The sequence below is a fragment of the Pan troglodytes genome, chromosome 7, assembly GCF_028858775.2.
Source record: "Pan troglodytes isolate AG18354 chromosome 7, NHGRI_mPanTro3-v2.0_pri, whole genome shotgun sequence".
NCBI classification, from domain to species: domain Eukaryota; kingdom Metazoa; phylum Chordata; class Mammalia; order Primates; family Hominidae; genus Pan; species Pan troglodytes.
This window is the reverse complement of record NC_072405.2, coordinates 19,448,806-19,460,353: the sequence shown is the minus strand read 5'-3', so window position 1 is coordinate 19,460,353 and position 11,548 is coordinate 19,448,806. Positions and strand designations below refer to the sequence as shown.

The 11,548-nt window shown below is 50.4% G+C and overlaps 1 pseudogene; it reads right to left on the bottom strand.

Annotated features, from left to right (window-relative positions):
* Nucleotides 1–5,726: 5,726 nt before the first annotated feature.
* Nucleotides 5,727–8,743, bottom strand: LOC134810657 (protein FAM90A15-like; annotated as a pseudogene).
* Nucleotides 8,744–11,548: the final 2,805 nt, after the last annotated feature.

The following is an 11,548-nucleotide window of genomic DNA, read 5'->3' as shown; positions in this document are numbered from 1 at the left end:
GTTGCAGTGAGCCGAGATTGCACCTTTGCAGCACAGCCTGGTTACAGAGTGAGACTCCGTCTCCCAAAAAAAAAAAAAAAGTACTGCTACATGGACATCCATTGTCCCAGCATCTCTGCCATAATAGCTGAGGAATTATCGAGAATGTCTGTTAATTTCTTTAACTCTAAATATGTGTTATGTCCTTTGGTCTCCTGTCATACCATAAATTGTATTATTCATAAAATGGACACTTTGTCTATAGATATTTCGTCTCAGTATGCTACATCCCTTTAGAATTTAAATATACAGTGTCTCCCAACCTGAAATTGGAAGTTTTGAAAAACCAGAAAAATGTTTTCGGACACCTTTTATTTCCAGCTGTTTTTATGTCCTCTCCTGAATCCAAATTGAGGGAAAATTCCATTCATCAGCATTTCTCCTCAACTCACAACAACCTCATCCCACTCCAGTATGATGTTTGTCCCCACAAAATGATGCACATAATTCTTGCTGGCAGTGGTAATGTCCTAAGAAAAAAAATCATGAGATGGCGTCAGACTTTACTTTATTTTCTAGCTCAGCAGAATTTGATTCCTGTCTGATAAGGAACCCTATTTTCCCTAGAAACTTTTCACTTTTGTCACAGGTTTGGTTCCCAGGGAACTGGATATAGATGAAGTTTAGTGTGCAGGATGTTTATTAGGAAGTGATGTGAGGATCCACATCTGTGGAAAGGATTGGAGGGAAGCCTTATGTGCAAAGGGAAAAGTCTAATGGCAGTGCAGCCTCACATTGTCACCTGGCCACACCGACAGAGCTGTAGAGCTAAGAAGTCCTCCCCTATTTGTTCCAACTGAATCAAATGACAAAGCCTATGTACTCCTTGCCTCCATTAATGATTGTGTGCTTGCCACTTGTGGAGGATGAGACTTTGAAGCAGGTGGCTTTCTGTGGCTGAAGAAAACCTTAAGTGTGCTGACAAAGTTTTCCAAAGAGACAGAGAATGGCATCTGCCATGTATGTTGCCCCTTTCCAAAGAGGAAGCCACAAGGGTAATGGCCTCCATTGGCTCTGTATGCAGATAGGTGGACAGTAATGTCTGTCCCTCCTGTGACCTAAGAAGAACAGATGGCAGACATGCAGCCAGGCAATTAGAGGTGACACAGTGTTAGGAGATAAACATCTGTCAGAAGTAGTGCTTCTTTGAATCAGGTGTGACACGAGCCTTGCATCCCTTGCATGGACCCCTTCCCCATTATCCTGCTGTCCTACCTCATGAAGGTGGGTGGGGCCTGGCTGGTGAGCAGTCCCAGTACCAGGTACACTTTGCCTGCAGTCTTTCCACATGAGTTCCAAGGTAGCCCATGTGATCATCCATTAACGTTGTGTTTTCCTTATGCTGCTTGTCCTTTGCCTTTGAGGAACACGTTTCATTTGACTCCGAGTGCAAACGACTCATGTGTCCCTATATCTGGACATTGTCCTTCACTTAGGGGAATCTGTAATCTCTATTGCCGTTGTTTTATTTTTACTATTAATATTATAATAATTAACATTGTCATTATTATCTTCATTGTTGATATTCAGTTATTTTTATTAATAGAGTTACCATGAATTATTATATTGTGGCTACTTACACCAAGATGAAGATAATGTATTAGTTCAGGAAGAATCTGCACTCTGAAGGCAAATAGAAGTTCCAGCTACAGACGGGCAGACGCATGCCCTCTCAATTCCTGATGGACCTCCTAGTGCCTCCTGGACCTAAGGGGCGTCCCTCAATGTTTCAAGATCCACCAAGGCAGGGATCAGCTAGTGCATTCCTGAGAAAATCCAGAATGAAGTGAGGCTCTGGAAAAATCCAAGAGTTTCCACATAATCCCAAAAAACCCTACAGGTGAACTGGATGCCACTGAAAGAGGAGTGGTCTTTGACCCAACAAAATCAACAAAATTATTTTGAAGTCAATTAGGAAACTCAGAAATCACTCTTGCTGCCATTAAGAGGATGAACAAGAGTCTGTGAATGGCATCCCTGGCATACCTGAGACTCCACAGATATTTCTATGTGGCTTCAGACAACAGAAATCTCTGTGATTTTCAGAAAGGCAGGGACAGCTCCTGCCAGCCCATCCCTCTGCAGAATGTGTTCCAGCAGATCAGTGGCATGGAACCATCATGGGCAGAACAGAGGCTCAAGGGCAGCATCCCAGGCCGACCTGGGACTCTAGATAAGTTCTGAGTCCCCATGGGGGCTCAGGAAAGGTTAGTGATGACCTGGAAAGAAGGGACAGGCAGAAACCGCCCCTAAGCAATCTGCAGGATTCCAACTTCAGCAGGAAGCCAAGGACAAGCCCGTACCACACCTGCGCCCCCTGAAAACGCTGGACACAATCTCAGTCTGCAGAAAGTTCCACATAGAAGTGGCTGGGAATTTTGCATTCAAGACTGAATTTTACACTGCCTCTGGACATGTGATGAGAAATTTAACATTGGTGTATCTAACTCTGACATTTTACACGAAGTGATTTTTTAAACTGTTTTAAAACAGACAAAATATAATTAAAACATATGTATTATATGTCAAAGTATGCTTCGCTGGCATCAAGTAGACTCACCTTGAGATACAATCTTGGACAACCTCCATATTCAGAATATCTACTTTTTCAAACCGAAACTCTCCAACCAAAAATCAATAACATCAAAAGTTTGCAACAACAAGCCGACGTAAAATAAATACATGAATTCTACCACAGTGAATTGGACTGCACTGGGAAACACAGATGAAGAAAGTCAACACCGTTTTGTCCTTCAGTGCCTGGCTCCCTTTTCAGCTCCTCTTTCGACACCAGACATTATGCCTGAAAAGTCTCCCGGACGCCTGTGAGGCTCTAATTCCCTGGGTCCCATTGTCATTTCTCTGAATTTGCGAAGATCCACCGGACGTTCTGTGGAACCCCCATGTCGGTGAACTTTTGGGCCACGTCCCCTAATTCTGCCCACGGTCATCTAGAACTGCACGAGTTAGGGTCCGTGTTCCTTGGACGGGAAGAGACAGGCAGGATTCGGAATGATAAACCAGCACACTGGGGCATTTTCTCATGTAGCCCAAGTGACCCCATGGTGTTCTTGAGCTTTGGAACCAGTTGCGTCCCCCTTGACATTGCACCCGACTCCCAGTTTCTCAATCTTGTTGGCCCTCCGGCGATCTCCCGTTGGATGAATTGCACCTGCTGAAACCCGAGTCCCCTTTGATTTGCGATTCATTAATTATTCATGATTCAGGTTGGAAGGCCTGCTTACCACTCCCTGTGGCCGTTCTCTGAGCTTTCCGGTCACATCGTTTCCTTCCACGCTTTTTGGTTCATTGTGGTCCTGCTACTTCTGCTGTCAGAGGAGCAGAGAGTAGATCTTATTGATTCTGGATACGGATACTTTCTAGGTGATCTGGATAATCAAGATAACGAACCTCAACAGCGGCGGAAAGGGAGCAGCCATTTGGTGTGTCTCAGAAAATCCCGCTCAGTTCCGAGGATTCCTAGATATGGAATCCTGCTCAGAGTTGTTCCAAGGTCAGAGAATGGAGAGAGTCTGTGCATGATGGGATATCCCTGCCTAGATCTTTCAGTGAGTCGCTACCTCAGCTAGTCTTAGGATCAGGGGGAGAACCATGGAAAGGCCCGGTGTCAGACATCCGGAAAGAAGATGGGATGAATGTTTTACCTCTGAAGTACATCCCAAATCTGGGAGTTAACTACAGCTTTGCTGGGGTCTATTTGGTCAGTGAAACTCTGCCTGGTTCATTCGCACATCCGGAAGCCACTTCACGGGGGGCCGTCGCAACTGGAACCACACACTTGGCATCGGCGGTTGAGCCAAATGGGGACTCGTGGTTCAAGCAATGCTCCCCACGTGTTAGCGTGCGTGAGATTCGGTTTGCGGAATTTTACTAGGTGCGTGTTGGTAGAGTGGGGCTGAGGTTTTCTTGCTCCTGTGGATGTATACGAAGTCAGAGGTCCTGCCAGCCCTGCGGTCCCCTCAGTCAACTCTGTTTCGGCGACATAACGCTTTGGATTGCTAACAAGTCAAGAAATTTTCAAGCCATTGGATGTAGGGAAAAGAAACAGAGATCAGACTGTCACTGTGTCTATGTCGAAAGGGAAGACATAAGAGACTCCATTTTGAAAAAGACCTGTACTTTAAACAATTGCTTTGCTGAGATGTTGTTCATTTGTAGCTTTGCCCCAGCCGCTTTGACCCAACTTGGAGCTCATAAAAACCTGTGTTGTATAAAATCAAGGTTTAAGGGATGTAGGGCCGTGCAGGACGTGCCTTGTTAACCAAATGTTTACAAGCAGTATACTTGGTAAAAGTCATGGCCATTCTCTAGTCTTAATAAACCAGGGGCACAATGCATCGTGGAAAGCTGCAGGGACGTCTGCCCTTGAAAGCAGGGTATTGTCCAAGGTTTCTCCCCGTGCGATAGTCTGAAATATGGCCTTGTGGGATAAAAAAGACCTGACTGTCCCCTAGCCTGACACTCGTAAAGCGTCTGCGCTGAGGTGGATTAGTAAAAGAGGAAAGCCTCTTGAAGTTGAGATGGAGGAAGGCCACTGTCTGCTGCTCACCCCTGGGAACTGAATGCCTCGGTGTAAAACCCGATCGTACATTTGTTCAACTCTGAGCTCGGAGAAAAGCTGCCCTGTGGCGGGAGGCGAGACATGTTGGCAGTAATGCTGCCTTGTTATTCTTTACTCCGCTGAGATGTTTGGGTGGAGAGAAACATAAATCTGGCCTACGTGCATGTCCAGGCATAGTACCTTCCCTTGAACTTACTTATGATATAGATTCATTTGCTCACATGTTTTTTTTTTTTTTGTTGACCTTCTCCTTATTATCACCCTGCTCTCCTATTACATTCCTTTTTGCAGAAATAATGAAAATCACAATCAATTAAAACTGAGGGAACTCAGAGGCTGGTGCCGGTGCAGGTCCTTGGTGTGCTGAGTGCCGGTCCCCTGGACCCACTGTTGTTTCCCTATACTTTGCCTCTGTGTCTTATTTCTTTTCTCCGTCTCTCATCCCACCCGACTAGAAACACCCACAGGTGTGAAGGGACACGTCACCACTACACTTGGAAAATCAGTTAAACACAAACACGGAATGAGAGTCAAAAGACAATACGTCATCTTTTTGAGAATTTTATTCACTTCAAAACAAATTCAACACACATATGTACAAAGGCATTCCACAGCCCAGTTTTCGAGGCTGAGGAAAGACCCCGAGAGCGCTTTGCACAGCACGCTTCCCAGCGTCCGAAACACTGCTCTCAGGGCGGCGCACAGCGGAAGGGCTGCACCTATAAGGGTTCCATAACTTTTCCCTTATTCAGTCATCTAGAGAGCAAATACACAGTAATTCCCCAGTTTCCTATTGACGTCCCAGCGGAAGTCTGACTCCTGCGTGTCACGCAGTTTCTGAGGCAACGAATCACTGGCACGGAAGCTTTTCCTCGCGCATTTCCGGAGAACCATGCGAACTACAATGTCCCTCACCAGAATTCAATGAGGCAGAGTCCCTGCATCTGCTCCCTGCCTGGCCTGGGCTCCCACATCCACAGAAGCGCCACAGCCGAGGAGCTTCAAAGTCACCGCACAGAGTGCTCTCTGCTCTGCGCTCCTCAGTCCCACAGTCCCCTCCAAGTCACGGGAGCTGGAGGCCAAGGAGCCCCTGCCACCTGCAGTCTCACTCCAGGTCAGAATCGCTGTCCTCTGAGGAGGAGGAAACCTGAAGGTCCTCATAGAGGACGCTCGGTGGGACACGAACACAGGGACCCTCAGACTTCTCTGACACATGAGGGCTCTGAGCGAGGAAGGCTCCCGGCTTCTCAGGAGAGTGAAATGAGGGGGCCGCCAGGAGGCTGGAGCTCCAGCGTCCGTTTTCCAGTCTCCGGAAGAGCACTCTGAGAGGCTGGGCCCCATCATGGCTGGCCGCTGGGTGATGGGACATGGTGCAGGCCTGGGCAGTAGGCAGGCAAGATCTGCTGTGCGGAGGCTGCCGGTCGACGCTGGGCACCTGGGCGGGTGTCCTCCTGCCCATCTGGGGCGACATACTTGGTCCAAGTTCGGTTGCGGCTGGCGGAGGTTGGAGATTCTCCGGGGCCCCCAGCTCACCTCCCTGGATGGCGCTTCCGGGGATCTGGAAGGGACCCAGTCTCGGTTTCTTGGTTCAGTCCGGTTCAGGCAAGCCTGAATCGGAGCCTGGGCAGGTCTCTTGGCTCCTGGCCCGAAGCTGAGATTGGAGCCTAGGCCCAAGCTGTGTGTGGCGGCTGGCGGGCAGGGCTGTGAGGTCACCGCAGGACGTTTGTCTTGTGCCTGGGGTCTGATGGCCTGGAGCAGGCCGTGGGTTTTGGAGGCAGCCTGGGGAACTTCTCGGCAGCCACCGTCAGGGCTGCTGTGTGTCGGCTTCACCACGAGGAGAGGCTCGGGGCCCTGCTGCCTGACTGCAGGCTGAGGGATGTCGGCCGCAGCCCCTGTCTGTCTTTCCTTTGGTCCAAGACTTGAGGAGGAGCTCAGACTGGCTTTTCTGAGGGGAGACGGTGAAGCCAAGACGGAGCCCTTGTCAGACGTTTCGGTAGCTGAGCGATCAGCGAGGACAGGGTCCAGGCGCGGCCTCTTACTGGTTGTGTGGACCGGCATTGGCCCGCTTGCAACCTGAAAGAGAGGAAACAACACAGGTTAGAAGTTCCACCGCATGAAGCCAACGTGAAAATCAAGCATATCCAAAGACAAGGTGCACACGCCATGAAATTCTTAGTACAGTATCGACAGGCGGTCCTTGGAAGCAGGGACAGACCGTCCACCTGAGTGCTGATCGGGACAAGACACATGAAAGATGCGCTCTCGAGCTATGTGTAGCTGATCTATGCACACCATTGTTCAAAAGATCGCGTCTTGGGCATTAACTGGATCAAAGCGCCTCCACTCAGCCTTCCATGAAGTGGAACGGACTGATGCCCTTCCGAAGGCAGGTTGGTGGCTCAAGGGTACTCAGGACGTCTTCTCTGAACACATGCATGTTCCTGGGTTTAGCCTTCTCCACGTTTGGGGCCTCTGAGGGACTAATTTCCTCATGCCGCTAGGAACATGTTGTTGGCAGGCTTGCCATAATTGGACAGAAAGAAAGCAACAGGAAATACGGCATCTTCAGATGCCTTCGCCTGGAATCAAATTGACCTGGAAGGATCGTGGAGTCCCTGACCCCAAGAAGGCAAGAAAGAGGGGTTCCCCGATTTCCTCCCGCAGACGGGAAGCTAAAAGGAAATCAACCAGGGTGACCTAGAGAAGGAAAGGATCAGGGGCCCAGGGTGACACTCACCCTCAGATAATCAGAAGATTCCGTGGATCCTTTTCGATTCGGCAGCGGCTTCTCTGGAGGTTTCCCGGAAAATATGTGGAGGAGAGCCTTCCTCTGCGGGTCTTGTTGCCTGCAGAACAGAAAAAGGTCTGGCCGAGCCCTCTGGTTTTCCCCAGGAGACAGGGAGAACCCTGTGTGGGGCCCAGCCCCATTCCGTGTTTTGTGATACAGAAATGGACATCTGGTGCCCTTTCCCCCTCTGCACCTTCCCTCGCGTGCCAACCTTCCCATCCTCCAGGTGGCCCTCTAGGCTTCCCAACTAAGGACTGTGATTTGGATTCCATCGCTTTTCCCCCTGTCGTGGGGAACCTGCACGAAGCGCCCCCGCCTCTCCCCGTCCCTGAATCTCCCAGAGCCCAAGGAGCTCCTGGGTGTGGAACCCCGGAGGACACGGAGCTCCGGCCTATTTCTCTGCAGCGTTCCTTCCCTGGCCCGGAGACGGAAAGGCACACGGTGTGCAGGTGCAGAGACACCATGTCCTTAGGAGGCAGTACCCTAAGAGTGGTGAAAACCCCTCCCACTGCTCACCTTGGTCTCTCTTCCTTCTCTCCCTTATCCTTGTTCAAGGGCCCCGGGTTGGCTTCAACCTGGGGCTTCCATGGTTTCAGGTTTTCCTTCCCTTCCTTTTTCCCCAAGGTCGCTGGAACCAGGGCTGCCTTCCAGCACTTCATGGGGCACCTGGTACTTCTGGCCGTGTGGCCAAAGGCCCCGCAGTTTTTGCACTTGAGCTGTGGGTGGAAAGGAAGTGATGTCGGTGAGTGAGCTGAAGCCACAGGCAGCGATCCCACGTCCACATCGGGACGGATTGTGAATTCAGAGCTGAATAAGGATTCCAAAGAGGGGACACCGGCATGGGGGCCGTTAAGTGCTGGGAGAGTTCGGATACGATGTTCCCTCCCAAAGCCCACGTGACGGAGGAACTCTGAAAGGAAGGACTCAAGGTTCCAAGGGGCACGATGGTGAACCCGATGTCAACAACACAGCCAAACGTGGCTACGCAGGACTCTAAGTAGAAAGGGAGGTTGCCCCCAAGAGTCTCTCAAGGGACCTATCGGGCCGGGGAGAAGGTCCCAAGCCACGCTCACCTTGGATGGGAAAAGCAACCTGGGTGGTGGTGACAGAGCTCTTTGGAATCCAACCCAGTCTCTGAGGACCGTGTGACACCCCCTCCCCCCCGTCCCCACCCCCACCCCGATACCCAAGAGATCCAGGGCTAGACTTACCCTGGGATCTTCTTCATCGGGCGGGGGAGCCCTTGGCCCAACTGGGGCCCTCCGCTGCTTCTGGAGGGTCTGGGCTCTCACCAGTCTCTTGGCCCAAGATTTGGGGTCCCGACGTGCCATCATCTTCGTCGCCTGGGGGTTTTGTGACCGCCTTTTTCAGGGGTTGACTGTTGGGTCACCTGAAACACACACAAACACACACATGTCGATGGTTAAGCACATTGGATATTCACACACCCACAGGAAGCCACCTGCTAACTCCCTGCCGGTGTGGTCATGAGGAGACCTCACCACCAGTCGGTCAAATCTGTAGAACACAATGTGCTGTGTGCATCCTCGGATACTGTGTGTTCCTCTGCCATGACTACCTAGTCCAAGAGTAAACCGCACCTGCCACAGGGCCCGTGGCCTAGGTATGGGGAGTTGAGCTTTCAACCCCAAACAAGCAACTGATTCTGGAGACTGGACTTAGGTCTCTCACGATTCACTCCGGTAGAAGACACGGTGATTCTATCTCCCTTGACGGACAGAATGATCGAAGGCACAGGGCATGGCTTGCGCCACCCTTTGGCAGGTCTGTTTCAAGTCAGGGATAAGGGATGCTTCCTGTGAAAACTTGAATCGCTACTCTGGCCATTTCATTAGGCAACTTCCAAACACAAATTCATAGAGAGAAGTTACCTTCCTCTCTACCACACTAGCAGGTGATGGTCTTTCCTGTTCTACCTTTTGGCTTTAGCTCCAGCCCCTCTTTACTTATTTATTTTTTCTGGTATTTTACGCATACCACACGAATTCATCTGAACAAACGGGGAACAAGTGCCATATCGTATCGACGTCTTACACGGCTGAAGGGCAAACCACCCTTTTTTCCAAAGTCCTTTTTCCATTTACCCACCAATTCAGCATGCTGCAGTACATTTCTTTTCGCATTCCCATCTTGGTCTTATCCCACACGTGGACACGGATATGTTTTCTCGTTTTCTGTTGCAAGAATTACTAGTAACGAGAACACATCCTACCCCACCAGCAAGCCCCAGTGTGATCGGTTTCTTTCGGCCTCCTTTGTCTCTTCCCCCCACCCCCACACCCCTCAGGGATTGCGTGCAAGAAACAATTGTTCAGTGAAACTAACCTGAAATTACATGTCTACTTTCTTTCCCCGGCTGGCGCTGAGATGGGCAGGTGCTGGAGCAGCCCCGCTGGAAGCGATGCAGCATCCAGGACGATGGAGGAAGGGGCGGAGAGGGACCTCTGCTTTCCAGGCTGCCTTTTATACTGCCACTGGTCACCTGACGTGGAACCTACCCTAACCTAATCAGTTACCTGTACCTTAATTGCAATTAACTTAATCCAATTACGTGACCTGGAAAGGTCTATCTGCACAGCCCACTCTAAGATCATGTCCACTGCTGACAGACATTCTAAAACCTACGTGTACAGCTGCAAGCTTTGAAGAATAGATGCTCCCCGTCAGACATGTAACACTGGTGCCTGTACCCCTGTCTTCTTTTCGATCTTTTTGTTTTGTTTTGTTTTGTTTTAAAAAATGTGGTAAAATAGACACCTTTTAATTGGACCACATTTAGTCTATCTCGACGTAGGCCTCAGTGTCATCAAGGAGATTCTCCTTGACATGCAGTCACGGCCATGATCCATCTTCAGAGCTTCTCTTTCTTCCCCAAGGTAAGTCTGTCAGCAGAGAACCCTGACCGCACCCTCATGTGTTTTCTCCTCCAGGAGGCGCTTGGAAACCACCGTGAATTGGACCGCACTGGGAAACACAGATGAGGAAAGTCAACAACGCTTTGTCCTTCAGTGCCTGGCTCCTTTTTCAGCTCGTCTTGCGACTCCAGGCATTATGCCTGAAAAGTGTCCCGGACGCCTGTGAGGCTCTAATTCCCTGGGTCCCATTGCCATGTCTCTGGATTTGCGAAGATCCACCGCACCTTCTGTGGAACTCCCGTGTCGGTGAACTTTTGTGCCACGGCCCCTAATTCTGCCCATGGTCATCTGCAGCTGCACGACTTAGGGTCCATGTTCCTTGGACGGGAAGAGACAGGCAGGAGTCGGAATGATGAACCAGCACACTGGGGCATTTTCTCACGTAGCCCAAGTGACCCCATGGTGTTCTTGAGCTTTGGAACCAGTCGCGTCCCCTTTGACACTGCACCCGGCTCCCAGTCTCTCAATCGTGTTGGCCCTCCGGCGATCTCCCGTTGGATGAATTGCTCCTGCTGAAACTCGAGTCCCCTTTGATTTGCGCTTCATTAATTATTCATGATTCAGGTGGGAAGGCCTGCTGACGACCCCCTGTGGCCGTTCTCTGAGCTTTCCTGTCACATCGTTTCCTTCCACGCTCTTTGGTTCCTTATGGTCCTGCTCCTTCTGCTGTCAGAGGAGCAGAGAGTCGATCTTATTGATTCTGGATACGGATACTTTCTAGGTGATCTGGATAATCCAGATAACGACCCTCAACAGCGGCGGAAAGGGAGCAGCCATTTGGTGTGTCTCAGAAAATCCCGCTCAGTTCCGAGGCCCCCTAGATGTGGAATCCTGCTCAGAGTTGTTCCCAGGTCAGAGAATGGAGAGAGCCTGTGCATGATGGGATATCCCTGCCTAGATCTTTCAGTGAGTCTCTACCTCAGCTACTCTTAGGATCAGGGGGAGAACCACGGTGTCAGACATCCGGAAAGAAGACGGGATGAATGTTTTACCTCTGAAATGCATCCCAAATGTGGGAGTTGACTTCAGCTTTGCTGGGGTCTATCTGGCCAGTGAAACTCTGCCTGGTTCATTCGCACATCCGGAAGCCACTTCACGGGGGGCCGTCGCAACTGGAACCACACACTTGGCATCGGCGGTTGAGTCAAATGGGGACTCGTGGTGCAAGCAACGCTCCCCACGTGTTAGCGTGGGTGAGATTCG